Source organism: Setaria viridis, chromosome 3 (assembly GCF_005286985.2).
Source record: "Setaria viridis chromosome 3, Setaria_viridis_v4.0, whole genome shotgun sequence".
Classification (NCBI taxonomy): Eukaryota; Viridiplantae; Streptophyta; class Magnoliopsida; order Poales; family Poaceae; genus Setaria; species Setaria viridis.
Genome location: NC_048265.2, coordinates 3680171 through 3697204, shown reverse-complemented (window position 1 = coordinate 3697204; position 17034 = coordinate 3680171). Strand labels below are relative to the sequence as shown.

At 49.8% G+C, this 17034-nt stretch overlaps 1 pseudogene; it reads left to right on the top strand.

The window, feature by feature from the left end:
* The first annotated feature begins 17 nt into the window (after window positions 1–17).
* On the top strand, window positions 18–2261 carry LOC117848160 (benzyl alcohol O-benzoyltransferase-like; annotated as a pseudogene).
* The last annotated feature ends 14773 nt before the right edge of the window (window positions 2262–17034 follow it).

Here is a 17034-nt window from a genome sequence, read left to right as displayed (position 1 = left end):
CAGGTGTGATGCCATTCAGCCCTTGATATGTCCCTGAAAGATTGAAAATTGTAACACGAGGCATCCTAAATCTGTCAACTGATGACAATTGCGGCGTGAGGAAGTTGCAACAACTCTAGTATCCTCTGCTGACGCCTCTATCTAACCGGAGGCAGAGGAGCACATCCAGGCCATGGCGATGCTCACCTTTGCCGTGCGCCGGCGCGATCCGGTGACCGTCGGTCGATGACATGGAGGTCATTCGTCGTCATACGCCGATCGCCTGCTTCTACCGCGGCGGGCCGCCGGTCGACGACGACCCGGCAGCCGTCATCCACCGCGCGCTCGATGATGCGCTGGTGCCCTACTACCCGCTCGCCGGGCGGCTCAGGGAGGTGGAGGGGCGGAGGCTGGTCGTTGACTGCACCGGTGAGTGGGTGCTGTTCGTGGAGGCCGACGCTGACGTGCGGCTGGCGGAGCTGGAGGCAGCCACCGGGCTGAGGCCGCCGTTCCCGTGCTTGGACCGGCTCTTGTGCTACGTCGAAGGCTCGAGCGGCGTGCTCAACTGCCCATTGCTGCTCATCCAGGTGACCTGGCTGCTCTGCGGCGGCTTCGCCTTCGCGTTCCGCGTCAATCACGTCACGTGCGACGCCGCCGGCGTCGCCCAATTCGTTTCCGCCGTCGCGGAAATCGCCCGAGGCCTCCCGGCGCCGACGGTGCCGGCCGCGTGGTCCCGCGAGATCCTAGAGACGCGCAGCCCACCAAAAGCGGCTTAGGCGCTCCCTCGCCTTGCCGATGCCGCCGCCACCGTTCAGGGACGTGGTGCAGACGGTGGCGGACCTACGATTTTACCGTAGGTATGTAAAAAAGAAATTTTATTCAATTCGATAAAATCATTTATAGTTTGGTAAAATCATATTCTAATTCGGTAAACCACGTGCACTAGACAACATGGTGTAAGTTTTAAATTTAAAAATTATGCTAGAAACAACAACAAATCACAATATAAATAGTCAAATGAAATACAAATAGTTTGAAATATAGCATAAAAGAAACTTACAATATTACTTGTTTGCTTTGTTTACTTTTTTGAATGACATGAATGTCTTGATTATATTATCTTCATTCACTTGGAAGAAAATATCCCGCTCAATAAATGTGACTAGACAATCGTCCAACACACTATCACCTAGCTTATTCCTTAACTTTGTTTTCACTATAACCAATGCAGAAAATACCCTTTCAAACACTCGTTGTTGCTACTGGTAAAAGCAATATCAATTTGAGAAGCAAGTAAACCATATATACATTGTGCCTCCATGTTAGAACAAGCTTAACTGAGAGATCAACGATGTTGTCTAGACTCTTGAGGCTATCATCTCGTCACGTGTCATCAATATAATTATCAAGTTGCAATTCAAGTTTTAGCAAATCATTGTTGGAGAAGTCCTTAGGATAAAAATTTAGCCAATCTACGTACCTTCTGGGCGTCAAACGAAGCAAATGAATTGGAAAGACTGAAGGCTGCCATACAAGAAAGTAGCTCCATATTGATCTCATCGAACAAGCTCTTGTCTAATTTGATCAATGATACCAATATATACTTGTCTTCTAAAATGATCATCATTTGTTTAGTTTCAGGCACATGCGTTATTTTCCATATGGCTCATAATCACCATCGTAGCAGGAATTTCAACATCGTGTTTAATGGCCTCCCGCCGAACCTCGCGGCCACGACCTTCGACTTCGAGGTGCTCACGGCGGCCCTCTGGCCGTCTGGCGCGCCCGCACGGCGGCGCTCGATCTCCCGCCGGACGAGGGTGGTATCCGTCGTCAACTTCCGGCACGTGCCCGAGCTTGGGCTCCCCGCCGGCTACTACGGCAACGCGCGTGCGTGCCCTTGGGCCGTGGTCGCGGTGACTGCGCTGCGGGGACGCTGCTGGCAGGCTCGCTGGGCGACGCGGTGGCGCTGGTGCGGGAGACGAAGGCGGCGGTGCAGTGACCGCCGAGTACGTGCGGTCCACGATCGACCTGCTGGACTGCTGGTGCTGCGCGGGCGGCCGTATGTGGCCATGGCGAACCTGTTCCTCGTGTCGGACAACCGGCACGCCGGGTTCCAACGCGTCGAGCTCGGGCGGGGCGAGCCGGTGTACGGCGTCCCAGCGGCGCTGCCGTTCGGGGTGAGCTTCTTCGTCCACATCGGAAACGGCGGCGGAGTGGGTGCAGTTGGCGCGATGATCGTGCGCCCACGCCCGGCCATTGACAGGTTCGCGCCGCGGTAGAAGAAGAGGAACGGCACCTGCCCGCGCAGCGTCTCCTGGCCGTCGATGTCGGACAGGCGCTTCGTCTCGCGGGGCGTCGGCTCAGCAGGGCCGACGAGCTCTGGGTCAAGCCGGCGCACGGTGAAAGTCAGCGCCGATGCCGCCGTGGCCGCTGTTCAGTAACATGGTAATCCAGTGCATGGAAGGTGAGATCTCCATGGCGGCCGGGGCCGTGACCTAGGACGCGGCGGACGGCGCAGTGGCGCTCATCGTGCCGGATGGTCGCATGCTCGCAGAGTGTTTGACGAAATGCCATAGATGTATTCAGCCCCTTTGATCTCGTCAAAGCACGACCACCTCGCTGCACCTCCTCCATCACACCATTCTATGGCCGAGCTACTAATCTAGCTATACTTGCTAGAAATTTGGAGGAGGGCGGAGAGGTTGGAGCTCAGTGCCATGACCGCCGTCGGCCATGAGAAGCGGCAGCCGGCTACCTCCACCGCTCCACTGCAGCGCCCCTGGGCTCCCGTAGCTTCCGCCGCATCCTCGCTGGCGAGGACCATCCGCTCTCCTCTCCCTCTCCCTCTCCCTCTCCCTCTCTCCCTCTCCACTCCAAATTTTTTATCCAAACCCTAACCCTAGCTTGTGTTGTTGATTTTTGACGGATGCTCAGCTTTCGGCAAGCTCTTCGAGAGGGGCCGGGGGAGAGGGAGACTTGCATCAATCAAGACGAGGAGTAGGATCTGTAAGGTGCGTCCGTGTTCTTTCTTTCCCTCGAAGCTTTTTAATTTTTTCAATGTAAAGCATCCCAAAAAAATTGGTAATTTGAGTATGGATGTGTCCCAAAAAGTTACTAATTTGAGTATGTTGCGTGCCTCAATTTGATCCGTGCCGATGTTGATTGGGTCTACTGGATTAATAAATATATTTTCACTATGATTTATTCCTTGGTGGTTCTTGTTGAGTGGCAGGATTACTTTGTGTCTCTTCACCTTTTTTAAATGTTTGTTGTTGCCCTATGAAATATATGGTGCCATTTATGAATTGCTCCATCCAGTAAATTGCCAAATCAGATAAAGGTGATCTACATAGACCCATTTGTATGTGAGGAACTGGCAACTGAGGCATCATTTGAAGTTATGCAAGGAGAACATTCTTGCTGGTAAGTAAAGTTTATAGTTTCCCCATTTTGTAGCACTTGTCATTATAGAAAAAAGAATGTTAATTTCCACGGCATGTATGCATGCATTGAGAGTAATAATTCACAAAATACTGTTGACTTGTGTCACACCCGATTTTAAGGATAAAATCGAGTGCATTAAATACATGTGCGCCAGGATCAAGTTACACACATGTACGACAATAGTGAATAACAAAGACAGTGCTAAATCGAATAAAGAGAGTATTAACCATTATTACATGACCGAAAGTCTCAAATAAACCACAAAGTCTAATTATTACGCAGCCGGAACTCCAAAGATGACGATGACTCCACAGGCAGCTGACTGAAGAAACGTACGCCTAGAACTCCTCAAAGTCGTGTAGATACTCCTCTTCCCAATTAGCTTGGTCTGAACAGCGGTTTTGCAAGGGTGAGTACACTTATGGTTGGTACTCAACAAGTCGTGGGGAATAGTGTAGTGTAAGGCTAATTCAAGGTATGGCTAAGGCATAAATAGCATTCGCTTTTAATTAAGTTGGTCATGTTTTATTAGCAATTAACTAAGTATAAGTTCATACCACCCGAAATTAAACATGATCATAAATAAAGTAAGCAACATATGCATGAAATGATAACAAGTTAAATCCATCTTCCGATAATATTATCATGTGAGGGTCCAGGCCGCTCTTAACCGTGAGCACGGCTGATCGATCAGTTTTACACTCTGCAGAGGTGGCACATCTTTACCCACAAGTCGCGTAAAAGTTCAATAGAACTTTGGACCCAACCATGCGGTGTTTCCAAGGCACCATACCACACTTCCGAGGTGTGATTGCATAGGGACGCTACGAGGCCTTTACAAAGATTCATTAGTCAGTGGTAACCCGCTAAGGTTTCGGTGTCTGGCGTGCATCACCCATCCCAGGTAAAATGCAACGACTCAGTCCCCCCTCTTGCCTCATCACGAGTAAGGTCACCCCAGACTAAGGTTTCTAATTAATCAGCCAAGACCAGAGCCATTTAGTCTTGTGGTAGCACTGTTTTCCTGGATGGTTCTCCATGTTCCGATTAACAAATAATGATCTTGTCTTAATGAAAGGTATAACAGAAGTAAAGCAAGATTAAGCATTGTGTTTAGTTAAACCACCATGTACCAAGTAAGCACTATGTAACGACCGACCCCTAAACCTTCCCAGTTAGTCTGGATCAGAGCCCTTGATCCTAGTCTTCTACCTTGCTTTTCCCACGCCGAGTGCTCAGCTATCCGCCCGGTTCCGACCCCTGAGATCCGACCCCTCTCCGCTTCGCTCCTCTCCCGACCCGGCAAGCTCAGCCCACCGTCGGATCCTGCTAATCTTCCTCAACCATCCGTTCTATCCACCGGTGGACCCGCAAGATCTTTCTCCCAGATCCTCCGCGACAGCCGCACTCGAGTTGCATGCCCGCTTCAGCGCCTTCCTGCCGCGTGGCTCGTCTTCTCCGACGCCCGCCGCTCAGTTTTGTCTCTGGCAAGCGACCAAGTGGGTTCTCGCGCCCCCTTTCCCAATGGCAGCGGAAGCCCCTCTGCACCCCTTTCGGCAGAGCCTCGCCTCCCGCGCCCATCATCACGCCGCCAGATCCCGGCCCTAGAGCCCGATGTCGCCCATCTTTTCCGTCGCTTCAGCCACAGTCACGCCGCCCGGTCGCCGCTACACGACGATTCCTCCACCGCCAACCCCGACCGCTGCCGCGACAGCTCCTTTCCCCCGCCCTGTCAGAAGCCGCCCGACAATCTGTTGTTCCGCGCTCGGCCGCGCGCTCGCAGCTGCCTGTCTTCTCACCTGTGCGCCCTCGATTCTAGCACCGTTAAACCAGTCGCTTCTATCAAATCTTCCGCACGGCGATGCCCGCTTTCCGCCAAATCTCAACCACCGGTCTACCCGCTCCTACGCCGCCCTGACGGCAGAACGCAATGATCGCTGGCGTCACCCCCGGAGTTCTGCACCACCGCCCTCTTCGCTCAATCGCCGCCCCGGCAGAGCACTCCATTGCCTCTCCCTGGCCTTCGCGCCGCTCCCCTTCTCTCTCTCCCGCGCCGCTTCCTTTCTCCGCTCCAGCAGCTATAAAAGGAATGCCCCGATCGACGGAGTTCCCTCTGTCATTGTTGCCTTAGCCATTCTCTCGCTCCCTGCTCAAGCTCCTAGCGCCACCCACCAAGTTCTTGAGGAGCTCTCCTCTCAGCTTTTCCCCTTGGTTTTCTCCAAGTCACCCAGCAGCGTGACCCTCCGTGCTGCGTAAAAGCTTACTTGTGATTCACAAGAAGCATCGCGGCCGCCGTAGCATTCCCAGTCTTAGCCCTTGCTCGAAGCTTTAATCCCTCCGCCCAAGTCTGCTTCTTCCCGACCCCAAGCCTTCCTTTCAGGAAGAAGGTGAGTTGCCGACCCCAGTCCGCCTCGCCCGACCCCTCTTATCCGCCCGACCCCGGTTCCGTCTCGCCCGACCCTGTCTGTTCTGCCGACCCTTATCCGCCTCGCCCAAGGGCTCGGCTGTGATCTTTTTCTTCAACCCGAGGGTGTATGTGTAAAATATGGGAAACCTTCAGCGCTTGCGTCTGAGGATCCCTAATATATCACATCCTCTAGTTCAAGGATCAGATCATAAGTTCCTTTCCTGCCCTTACCTCTTGATCTTCACCAAGCTCTCTTGAACCTCCCCACCCTCCTGCTCTTTGTCGCGAGTTTCTGGGCTCAGGCGATCCAGTGTTGCTGTTGAAATAACCGTCTATGCTAACCCTTGCATTGCATTCGTGTAGAGCTGCATCTCGCCGACGGCTTCTATGAGCTTCACCCGGCGCCAGAAGAAGAAGCTGTAGCCGAACTCCTGCCCGCTGAAGCCGAAGTCGCCCCAGAAGTCGAGCAGTTTCCTTCCTCTTTGCTCGAAGGCAAGCCCCGGTGCATGAAAATCCTACGTGTTTTGCCAGACTTGCGCATGCCTTCTGCAACATGCTTGTGCATTTACGTTTAGGAGTTGTGTGAAACCCTAGATGCATGACTTAGTTGTCCCCATGATCTGAGCACTAGCTGTTGGACCGTGTAGTCGCCTTGCTTAACTAGGAGACGGTAAAAGTCGAGTGATTTCCTGTCACTCGCGAGTTGTAGGAGTTGGATGTCTATCTTTCTGTTACAACTATAAGGACGACGGACGGGGCAGAGTTTTGGTAACTCTTTGGTGGTCCGATGTAGCCCCGTCTGTCTATGAAATCTTGCTAAGGCCCGACAGTGGTGGTGTTCGTGATCAAGTGTTTGAAAGTACTAGCCTCATACTTAGTATGGGATGAGGAAGCCTAGTACCGGATTGAACCTAGACGTGAGCGGTCGCCCCATTGTTCTTGGAACGGAGTTTCCCCTGCTGGTTGTCGCACGTGGTGGCAAGCGTGGTCACAGAACGGCAGAGGCCGGGTCTGTGGAACCTTGCACCAAAGGAAATAGGCCCGACACGGGTTAGGGGATTGATGGGGAAGGCCGACACAGGAAGCGACCTCCGGGTGCGCGGATGTCGTGAGGCTAGGTTCACCATGCATGGTTAAAGAACTCGAATCGATTCGTCTGCCTCTCACAGTTTGAGATTGCTTGATCGCTATGTCACCCTGAGTAAGTGAGGAATCTAATGATGGCAATGTTTGTTGTTATATCTATACATCTGTTTGGTTCTATGAATGCTTAGAATAGGGTGCACAACCTAGACTGGTAAATGAACCTAGAACCGGAGCTAAAACTTGAAAATAGGGTTACTAAGCGCTTTTGGCAAATAAACCCCTCAGCCAAACCGCCCTGCATGTCTAGAAGGAGTAGTAGTTTACTCCTATCGGTTAAGTCTTGTTGAGCTTAGTAGCTCAGCCTTGTTGTGGCTCCTGTTTTCAGGTGGAGTTGCTGCTCCCGACCCCTCTCTGGTTGGTGCTTGGCCGCCCCAGCTCCCGCCAGGCTGGACGGTCGAGTGGGATCCTTCCTCGGACGGCGAGGATAGGAACCAGTGATATCCCGGTTGGCCTCACCAGTGATGTCCGACCCCGACGAAGTCTTCCGCTAGTGTTTTTCTCTGATGTTATTTTGAATCCTGTAAAACTCTGATGTTGGATTTTATGGCCGAACCAAAAGGGTAAACTTGTGTAACTCAGTGGACTCGTTGTATTCTCTGTAACCACTCACCTTCGTGTGGGTTTGCTAAACTCGATCTTGTTTAAGTGGTTAAATCGGATGAAATCCGACGGCACTTCGTGTTAACTTGGTTTAGGCAGGAGTGTCGCATGTTAGGCGACTTAACCCTGTCTAATCAAGCAAATCCGAAGTGGATCCGCCACACACTAAGCATGAGCTACCCAACATAAAGTAAACCGGTTGGTCAAGGCAAAGGTAAATCAATCTAGGCGAACCTTAATTGGGACCCATCAATTTAATCTTAACATGTGCGTAGCATAAATGTTGAGTACGAGAAAGTAAAGGTGTATAGGACGAAAAGGTAGTGATCAAGGACACGACTTGCCTTCTTGACCTTGGTCCTGCTGTTCGTACTCCTCGAAGGCTTGATCTTCAACTCCCTCGAACTGCGGGACGTCTACACGTGTCACACGAGCACATACAAGCAAACATGGGAAAAAGTAAGAAAACAGTACACCAATCATAGTTAAACAGAGAAAACAAGCTTGAAAAGATGATCTGCGCTCTAAAACGAACACGTGGATATAAAGAACGCGAAAATCGGAGTTAAGATGCAAAAGATACGATTAAAACAAGATCCAGGGACTTTTCTGAGAGAAAAAAAAACTTTTAGGGCCTATCCGCGAAAACCGAGGGCTTATACGTAATTATGCGTATAAACCGAAGGTCTGACGCGCAAAAACTCAAATCCGGACGGCGGGTTGATTTCTGGAAAGCTCAAGGGTTAAACCGAAAAGTGCGAGGGCAGATCTGTAAATATTTTTCAACGCGATCTGGACCGCGGGTTGATTTGCGGAAAAGGCGGGGGCTTAAGAGCAAAAGCGGTGCGGCGCGGCTCGGTTGACCGGTACGCGGCCGGATTGACTCGCGATCGACCGTCGGATCGAGATCGGACGGTCGCGGTGATCCGCGACATCGCGGCGGCGGCGGCGAGCGGCGGCGAGCGGCGGCGGTTCGCCGGAGTAAGCCGAAACGGCGCTCCGGGGCACGGTTTGGCGCGCGGATTGCACCAGAAGAGAGAGGAGGGCGCGGCGAACTCGTTTTGGGAGTTCTTGGCGACCGGAGCTCACCGGAGGCGGCGCTAGACGGCGGGGAAGAGGCGGCGGCGCTTGGAGCTCGGGCGCTAGGGTTTTGGGGGCTTCGGTTGCGGGTGCTTGAGGCCGGGAGGGGGCGGCGGCTTATATAGGGGCGGTGCTTGGAGATAGAGCGCCCCGGGTTTAAACTCCCCGAAGGAGTCGGAGCGGAGGCGGGCGGTTGCGGAGACGGCGGCGCGGCGGTTGCAGGAAGGACTCCCGGCCGAATACGGCCGGAGGAGGAAGATGACGGGTGGCGGGCCTGCGCGACTTCGTGGGCCGGCGCGCGTTCGCGGGCTGCGAGGCGTCGGGCGAGCGGCAGGCCGGAGGCGAAGCGATGGGCCGGCGCGCACTTCGCGGGCCGCGGAGGGAAGGGCGAAGCGGCGGGCCGCGGGGGAGGGAAACGGACGGCCGGCGAGCGGGGAAGAGGGGCATCGCGGGCCAGCGGAAAAAAAAGGCGGAGCGGGCCGAGCGGCTGGTGCAAGGCTGGGCCGAAAGGAAAACGAAGAAGGGAAAGGAAAAGAAGATACGGCCCAGGAGGAGAAGAAGAATAGAAAAGGAAAAAGGAAAAGAAAGAGGAAAAAGAAAAGGTTTTGGAAATCAAATTTAAATTTGGAAATTCAAATTTTGATTCAAACTCAAGCAATCAAAATAAATGCACCAGCATGAATGCACAATTAACTCCTATGATGAATTCAATTAAATTAAAGAAAATGAATTTAAATGCCTAGAATTTAAATGACACCCTAATTTGAGCAAATTTTAATGAATTTGAATTATTTAAAATTTTGGGTGTTACAAATCCTACCCCCCTTAAGAAGAATCTCGTCCTCGAGATTCGGAAGATCCTGCAAAGAGATGGGGAAATTCCTTCTGCAACTCGTCCTCTCTTTCCCAAGTTGCCTCGTCCTCTGTATGGTGACTCCACTGAACCTTGCACATTCTGATCGTCCGATTCCTGTAACCCTTTCCAAAGTATCCAAAATCTTAATGGGGTATTCCGTGTAAGTGAGATCATCCTGAACATTCAATTCCTCCATTGGCAACTGTTCCTCGGGAACTCTGAGGCACTTTTTAAGCTGTGAGATATGGAACACATCGTGTACCTCCGACAACTGATTAGGCAACTCCAGTCGATAGGCAACCTGTCCCACTCGCTCAAGAATCTTGAACGGACCGATGAATCGAGGTGACAAATTCCCTTTGACCTTGAATCTGCGCATACCCCTGATGGGTGATACCTTGAGATACACATAATCACCTACCTCAAAGGTCAATTCTCTTCTCCTGGTGTCAGCATAACTCTTCTGTCGAGATTGTGCAGTCCTCAAGTTTTCTCGGATGATCTGGACCTGTCTTTCTGCCTCTTGTATAATTTCTAGCCCGAATAACTGACTCTCTCCTGTCTCACTCCAATAAAGGGGTGTTCGGCACTTTCTACCATACAAAGCTTCAAACGGCGACATTTTGAGACTGGCTTGATAACTGTTATTATAGGAGAATTCTGCATAGGGTAAACTTTTGTCCCAACTGCCTCCATGCTTCAATGCACATGCTCTTAACATATCCTCTAATATTTGATTTGTTCTCTCGGTCTGTCCATCCGTCTGAGGGTGATAAGCGGAACTGAAATTCAACCTTGTACCTAGAGATTCATGCAATTTCTGCCAGAAACGTGATGTGAACTGAGTACCTCGGTCAGACACAATCTTCTTAGGCACACCATGTAAACACACAATCCTTGCCATATACAACTCTGCTAGCTTGGACCCGGTGTAAGTAGTCCTTACCGGTATAAAGTGAGCTACTTTGGTCAATCGATCCACTATGACCCATATGGAGTCATACCCATCTCGGGTGCGAGGCAAACCCACAATGAAATCCATCCCAATTTCTTCCCACTTCCATTCCGGCACCTTCAATGGCTGAAGTAACCCAGCTGGCCTCTGGTGTTCAGCCTTGACCTTTTGACATACGTCGCAAATGGCTACATGTGCAGCTACATCTTTCTTAATTCCGGGCCACCAATACTTCTGCTTAAGATCTTGATACATCTTGGTACTTCCGGGGTGAATGGAATAGGCTGAATCGTGAGCTTCTTTCAAGATCGTCTCACGGAGATTCCCCACATCGGGTACCCAAATCCTTCCTTTGACCCATAAGGTTCCCTGAGAGTCTTCTGTAAAGTCAGTGGCTCTTCCTTCCTTTACCATCTCCTTAATTTCCTTGACCTTGGCATCCTCAAGCTGTCCTGCCCGTATCTCTTGCTCTAGAGTCGACTCCACTTCCATCGTTGCTCCCTCAGTATGCGCAACGACGCTCAAGTTGAGCCTCTCAAATTCTTTCATCAACTCGTCAGGTAGCTGGAATGCTAAGGCTAAGTTAGCATGACCCTTCCGACTCAAAGCGTCTGCAACCAGATTAGCCTTGCCAGGATGATAGTGAATCTCCAGATCATAGTCATTGATAAGCTCTAACCATCGTCGCTGTCTCAGATTAAGGTCCTTCTGAGTGAAGATATATTTGAGACTCTTGTGATCAGTATAGATCTGACACTTAGTCCCCAGAATGTAGTGTCTCCAAATCTTTAAGGCATGAACCACTGCGGCTAACTCCAAATCATGAGTCGGGTAATTCTGCTCATGTTTCCTCAATTGCCTAGAAGCATAGGCGATCACATGACCTTCCTGCATCAGAACACAGCCTAAACCCTGTCGAGATGCATCACAATATATGTCGAACCCTTTATGCAGATCTGGCATTACCAATACTGGAGCTGTGGTCAACCTCTTCTTCAGTTCCTCAAAACTGGCCTGACATGCCTCTGTCCATTTGAATTCCCTTCCTTTTTCTAGTAGAGTGGTGAGGGGCTTCACTATCTTGGAGAATCCTTCAATGAACCTACGGTAATAGCCTGCAAGTCCGAGAAAACTCCTAATCTCAGTTACTGTCTGCGGCGGATTTCACTTCAAGACATCCCTAACCTTGCCTGGATCCACTGCAATTCCACCGTCGGAGATTATATGACCAAGGAAAGAGACTTCCTTTAACCAGAACTCACACTTACTGAATTTCGCATACAACTGATGTTCCCTCAACTTCTGAAGCACTAACCTCAAATGTTCTTCATGTTCTTCCTCACTCTTGGAGTAAATCATGATATCATCAATGAACACCACAACGAACTTATCCAGGTACTCCATAAATACCTTATTCATCAGATACATGAAGTAAGCTGGAGCATTTGTCAGTCCGAACGACATTACCGTGTACTCAAAGAGACCATATCTGGAGGTAAAAGCGGTCTTGGGTATGTCGGACGGCCTGATCTTCAACTGATGATAACCCGATCGCAAGTCGATCTTGGAGAATACCTTGGCTCCTCTCATTTGATCAAACAAATCCTCAATGCGAGGCAATGGGTACTTGTTCTTGACGGTTACCTCGTTCAGTGCTCTATAATCCACACACATCCTCTGAGTACCATCCTTCTTTGGCACAAAGATAACCGGTGCTCCCCATGGCAATGAACTAGGCCGAATAAACTGTTTTGCTGATAATTCCTCTAATTGTTGTTTCAATTCTTTTAATTGCTCAACAGACATTCTATAAGGACGTTTGGAGATAGGTGCAGTACCAGGTAAAAGATCAATAGCAAATTCAATTTCGCGGTCAGGTGGCATACCTGGTAAATCGTCGGGGAACACATCCGGGTAGTCACACACCACTTTGATATCTTGCAAGGATCTTCCAGCCAACTGATTAACTGCACAATCTGCTACTGAGGGTAGAGTAGCTACAAACTCCACTTTCTCTCCATCAGGACCTGTTAGCAGAACTGTCCTCTTGGCACACTGAATCGTTACATCAAAAGCGGCTAACCATCTCATTCCCAGAATCACATCAATTCCACCGGACTCAAGGACGATAAGATCAGCCGAAAAATCTATACCCATTATTCTCAGATTAACTTGCGGACAGATGTATTGAGCTTTCATTGACCCACCAGGTGAACTCACTAGCATATGACGCCTCATGGTATGCATGGGTAAATTATGCTTTGCTACATAATGACTAGTGACAAAAGAATGCGATGCTCCAGAGTCAAATAAAACTGATGCGGGGGCAGAGTTGACAAAGAACATACCGAGCACTACATCTGGAGCCTCCCGAGCAGTCTCGGCCTCCACATGATTCACCTTGCCACGAACAAAGCTTTGCTGCCCCTGATTGCCTTGTGGGGTCTGATTCCCATTCCTCGGTTGCTGCATCTGATTCTGCCGAGGTGCACTGCTGTTCTGCACGGGGGTAGCTGGCCCACCTTTCTTAGGACAAGAGTTGGCATACTGACCAACCTCGCCACACTTGAAGCAAGTAGGGCCTACTGGAGCATTAGGCCTTGCTGGAGTGCCAGTGGGGGTCATCTGGCGATTCTGCGAAAAGCTGGGGCGCGAAGTCTGCATAGTCTGCATCCCCGGACGCTGGAACTGAGAGCTGGGGCGCTGGAATGACTGCTGAGCGGGGCGCTGGAATGACTGCTGCCCAAAATTCCCACTCGGACCCCCTGCGCGGAGCGGTGTCCCTTGCTGTGGAGCAAAGCGAGGGCGTGTGTTGCTTCCTGATGACGACTGGGAGTTGAATTTCCTCTTCATCTCCCCGAGCTCGTTCCTCTTGTGTTCCAGGCCAATTGCTTTGTCTAGCATCTTCTGGAAACTGGGGAAGGTGTGCGACATCAGCTGGTATTGGAGTGGTCCAATCAACCCATCCAAGAACAGCTCCTGCTTCTGCTCATCATCAGCAACATCTTCAGGAGCATATCGGGACAACTGGACAAACTTGTCCCTGTACTCAGCCACTGTCATACTACCCTGCTTAAGAGCAAGGAACTCCTTCTTTTTGAGCTTCATCAATCCGGAAGGAATATGGTGACTTCTGAAGCTAGTCCTGAATTCCTCCCAGGTAATGCCATTAGCATTGGCATGGGTGGTGGTGTAAGCATCCCACCAATCTGCAGCTGGCCCTTCCAGGCGTCCTGAAGCATACAGGACCTTCTCCCTGTCCGTACACTGGGTGATATTCAGCATCTTCTCCACGGTTTTCAACCAGTCATCAGCATCTAACGGATCTGGAGAATGTGAAAACGTTGGGGGCTTGTGGCTCATGAACTCCCTGTGCCTGTCCCTTGGCGGCGGTTGCTGCTGGTTGTTGTTGTTGTTGTTGTTCAGCTGAGCTTGTAAGGCTGCCACGGTGTTGGTCAGTCCGGCGAGAAGCTGAGTCTGGGCTGCTAGAAACTGCTCCATCCCTGCAGGTGCTTGCTGGTTCTGTTGCGGAGCGAGGTTGGGGTTGCTGCTGCTATCTCTGTGGCGAGGCACTGCGGGACGGTCAACTCCTGATCCGGACCTGGTGTTTACCATCTGAGCATTAGAGACAATAGATTTAGATAGGTGTGTGAAAGAATAACTGAGAAAGATTAAAGCGACAGGATATAAAAGTAAAACAGATTCTGTTAGCTCCGTTAAATTAGGTGTGGCCATCAGAAGAAGTGTCCATAATTACTGAAAAATTACCAAGTCGTAACTTATTAAATTTGTAAACCAACCCAACTGGAATCACCTCAATCGGACTTCTGGATATCGAGTTACAAAATTAACAAGCTGACAATGTCGGTCGACAGTTTCAGATTCTGAGTGCTTTACTAATTCGCATACATCTCCCAGACAGATCCTCCAAAAATTCTGAAAAAGTGACATAAAATACTCCACGAAATTCTGAAACTAACCCCACTGATTTCATGTCATTTGGACTCCTGTAGCTCGAGATATAAATAAAACAGTACTGGCGTGTCAATTATTGTCGAGAACAGAATTGAATGTTGCTTAGCTTGCATGATAGATAGATTTAGACAGACGGTAGATCATGATTAAGAAAGATTAGAAGCTGATTTAGAACAGAACTAAAACCCAACTAAGCACTTTTTATTATTAAGATCAGTATCGTATGGCAACTGCCCCACATACCGCACTCATTACAAAGATCCAACTCAAACATGTAACACAAAACCAAGCATCTAAGCACACTTTAACTAACACACTCGAGCGACGTCTAACGATTACAAGAATTTAAACTAAAACACTCCTAACTCCTAGAGATCTTCTGCGGCGGCATCGGGCGAGTCGTAGCGGGGACGCTTAGGTGACGGCGACGAAGCGGGAAAATCAGCATAGTCTTGCGGCGGCGGTGCCCCCGTCGCGGAAGCCACATACACATCTCTCTCCCACCGGACTTCATGAAGCTCCCGTTGAAGCTCATAGATGTGGTTGTTTGCTTCATTCAATGCAGTGAGAGCTGCCGACGTGTACTTGCGGAGGAAATCCGTAGCCATGTCAACCCCATCGTTAGTAGCGATGAAGGTTCTTGCTTCTCCACTAGCTCGGGATGGAAGGAACCGATGATAAGTGTGCTGTAGCCGCGGCCGTTCCTTGTGGGAGAGGACCTCAAGTGCCCTCCTAGCTGCCTCGGCAATGCCGGACTCCATGGTCCTCCTTGTTGTCACATCATGGTGAACAGCCTTCACCTCCCATCCTCCTTCGTGCTCCTCACGAAGGACAACCTTCACCTCCCAAAAAGTGGGATAGCGAGGGTGGGTGAACCGAGCACACTTGTAGATAGGCCTCATGCTGTACCCCAAGTGATGACAAGTCCACCTGAGTATGTCGGCCATGTGCACTCCTTGGTCATAATCTTCCTTCACCCACTTGATCTATCTCTCGGGCTCGGGATCTGCTTCGGGCTCTTCATCCGTCAAGTCGACGACCGGTACGGGCGCCGGGGCTGGTGCAGGAGCCGGTGCCGGTGCTGGTGACGGTGTGGTCTCCTGCTCCACGGTCACGGCGTCCTTGTCAGTGTCATCCCCCGGATGCTGGAAGTATTCTTCCTCTTCCTCCTCGTCCCTAGGCTCCATGGGATCATACGACGCGATGCCATGACGCGGGGGACGGGTGCTCTTGCGTGCGGTCAACCGGGTGCGAGCCATCTAACAGAAAGAAGAAAAAATTTTAGAATAAAATTTTGAACGAACCAAGATAATAAGATAGCAACAAGGATGAGACAAATCAAGTTTAAGAATAATTAAGTAGATTTAAATTAAGAAAGGTAGGAATGGCTACTAGATTATTATAATCCTTAAATACGACCATTTTCTAACTAGGCTAACGTCCTACAGTCAACACGGCTCTGGTACCACTTTTGTCACACCCGATTTTAAGGACAAAATCGAGTGCATTAAATACATGTGCGCTAGGATCAAGTTACACACATGTACGACAATAGTGAATAACAAAGACAGTGCTAAATCGAATAAAGAGAGTATTAACCATTATTACATGACCGAAAGTCTCAAATAAACCACAAAGTCTAATTATTACGCAGCGGAACTCCAAAGATGACGATGACTCCACAGGCAGCTGACTGAAGAAACGTACGCCTAGAACTCCTCAAAGTCGTGTAGATACTCCTCTTCCCAATTAGCTTGGTCTGAACATCGGTTTTGCAAGGGTGAGTACACTTATGGTTGGTACTCAACAAGTCGTGGGGAATAGTGTAGTGTAAGGCTAATTCAAGGTATGGCTAAGGCATAAATAGCATTCGCTTTTAATTAAGTTGGTCACGTTTTATTAGCAATTAACTAAGTATAAGTTCATACCACCCGAAATTAAACATGATCATAAATAAAGTAAGCAACATATGCATGAAATGATAACAAGTTAAATCCATCTTCCGATAATATTATCATGTGAGGGTCCAGGCCGCTCTTAACCGTGAGCACGGCTGATCGATCAGTTTTACACTCTGCAGAGGTGGCACATCTTTACCCACAAGTCGCGTAAAAGTTCAATAGAACTTTGGACCCAACCATGCGGTGTTTGCAAGGCACCATACCACACTTCCGAGGTGTGATTGCATAGGGACGCTACGAGGCCTTTACAAAGATTCATTAGTCAGTGGTAACCCACTAAGGTTTCGGTGTCTGGCGTGCATCACCCATCCCAGGTAAAATGCAACGACTCAGTCCCCCCTCTTGCCTCATCACGAGTAAGGTCACCCCAGACTAAGGTTTCTAATTAATCAGCCAAGACCAGAGCCATTTAGTCTTGTGGTAGCACTGTTTTCCTGGGTGGTTCTCCATGTTCCGATTAACAAATAATGATCTTGTCTTAATGAAAGGTATAACAGAAGTAAAGCAAGATTAAGCATTGTGTTTAGTTAAATCACCATGTACCAAGTAAGCACTAAGCATGAGCTACCCAACATAAAGTAAACCGGTTGGTCAAGGCAAAGGTAAATCAATCTAGGCGAACCTTAAT